The sequence below is a fragment of the Electrona antarctica genome (assembly GCF_951216825.1).
Source record: "Electrona antarctica genome assembly, contig: scaffold_25, whole genome shotgun sequence".
Lineage (NCBI taxonomy): Eukaryota > Metazoa > Chordata > Actinopteri > Myctophiformes > Myctophidae > Electrona > Electrona antarctica.
In genome coordinates, this window is record NW_027637034.1 from 3,037,844 (window position 1) to 3,039,855 (window position 2,012).

Consider the following 2,012-nt stretch of genomic DNA (forward strand, 5'->3'; position numbering starts at 1 on the left):
AGAACAAACAAAGCAAGACGTGGGATTCACGTCGATAATTCTTAACATTTAGTATTTGCTAGTTTTGGGTACAAGTATTGGATAGTACTTGTAGTGATAGTGTAGCAGGATGGGCTTTGGTTCCCCACTGTGCAGCCCATGCTCCGCCCACTCATCAGTGGCCTGATTGCTACCAGTATTTAGGCAGCACATGCTCTGTTTGCTTGAGTGTCTCCTAGAAGCTGGCCCGTGGGGCTGCAGCAAGCCACGCTTTCCCACTGCGTGTGCGTCATTCCTATATCCAAGGCTGGCATGTTGGGCGTCAGTTTTGGGGTTTTAACATCTGTGCAGGTATGTGTCTTTCCAGCTATTGGCAATCTGTTGCAGAATTATAATATTGTGGTATTTAACTTGACCGTGACCGCTGGTGTCTCTTTAGCCTCGGGGCTACACTGCTACCTCTCACTCCTTCTGGAGTTCCTGCTCTGGGCGTGCGGTGTAAGTTCACCACGCACCAACAGGTATGTTGGCGGTCCTCCTCACAGTTATAGGCATGTTCATTAAGGTGTCTTTGATGCCACAAGAATATAAACATGGACCTTTGCTATTACAGTTTCCTATTTGGCGCCCGCAGCGGTGGGCCTCACGATGGTGTGTCGCCCTCCTAAAACGCGGTAGGTTTCACTTGTGTATCTGTCTCTGTGAAATTCAGTATTTGAAGCAGTAGTGTAACATGGCCACTTGTGCTTTCAGGGGCCAGTGGCACACCTGCTGCTTTGCTAGGGGTTGTTTTATGAGGAACATCCACACTCCTCTTTCTCACTCATCAACCTTCCAGTGTGACAGCGACTACACCGAGACCGTCCCTCCCTGCTTGTGTGAACCTGGGGTTATCTCTGTTTTGTTGTTTTACATTTGTTTAGTTCTTTGTGAGACCACCCGGCTCGTCGGCTGACGCCTATTTTCCTTGCTATAGGATAGAATTGGACAATACTGCTTATACTATCCCTGTGAAGTGCTCATTGTTGCTTCTATTACAGGACCAGTGCTGGGGGAGCTACGTGGGACCAGGTGACAGCTGCCCAGTGGTGGTGGTAACCCCCCTTTTGTTTCTGTTTGATATTATGTTTGTTAACTCATTTTGCAGTGCATTGGGGTGCCACTACCCTGGGGCGGTTGGCCTGCCGGCCTCCCTTCCAGCCCCCCCCACCCCCCCCCCCCCAGTACTGGCCTACATAAGTACAATTAGTATTCACTGGTATTGATTAACTAGTAGTTTTATCTGTTTGGAATTGCGTCTATTTTAATGTTGAATAACAATGTCCTAATTGTACAGAATTAATTGGTGTTTGCCATATTGGCTGACTTATTAATTTAATAAACCCTTTTGTAATTTTGGTACACACGTCTCTGCCTGCCTCATATTGTATAACGAATCTGTGTGGAGGAGTCATTAAGTGCTCTGGGTGTTCAGTGTTCTACCTTAGTAAATATCTCCTGGGGCGCAATTCCCCAGGTGGCGTAGTAGGGCGATATGAATATCAATTCATATCGCCCTGCCACAATAGCATAAACTACTATAAAGAAAGCTGCAAAGAAAATGCTATAGCAATTCAAATAATTTATAGTAGGTAATGTTCATAGGCGGCGGGTGGATTTTACCTTTGGGTAGGCTAGAATTGCATGGGGGGGGGGGGGGGCCGCGCAAATTTATTTATTTATTTCCCCCAGATGGTCTAAAAATTAGTTACTTTGACCAATTTATTACCAATCTCGCACACCATTGCTCACGAAAGCAACACCCTTGACCCAATTATAGACACTGCATCTAGCTTTTAATTAAAGTTCCCCGGGCATTGTTTTGGGATATTTTGGCCGATATGGGTATTCTTAAGTTTCGAGTCAGTGTGGAGATTACCCGGCGGTGTTGCTGCCCCTCCCGGCGCATGGCTCTTCACAGACGGCACAGAGACAGCAGCCACTCCGCTGAACGTGTCAGTGTTGCTGCAGTGGTGTGAACTGTGAACCGTGCG

General features: G+C 47.1%; 1 long non-coding RNA gene across 1 annotated transcript; it reads left to right on the top strand.

Moving 5' to 3' along the window:
* Positions 1–212: 212 nt before the first annotated feature.
* Positions 213–1,357, top strand: LOC306919314. Its single transcript, XR_013789510.1, has 4 exons — positions 213–330; positions 419–500; positions 593–653; positions 733–1,357. It is a non-coding gene; the product is annotated as an uncharacterized lncRNA (long non-coding RNA).
* The last annotated feature ends 655 nt before the right edge of the window (positions 1,358–2,012 follow it).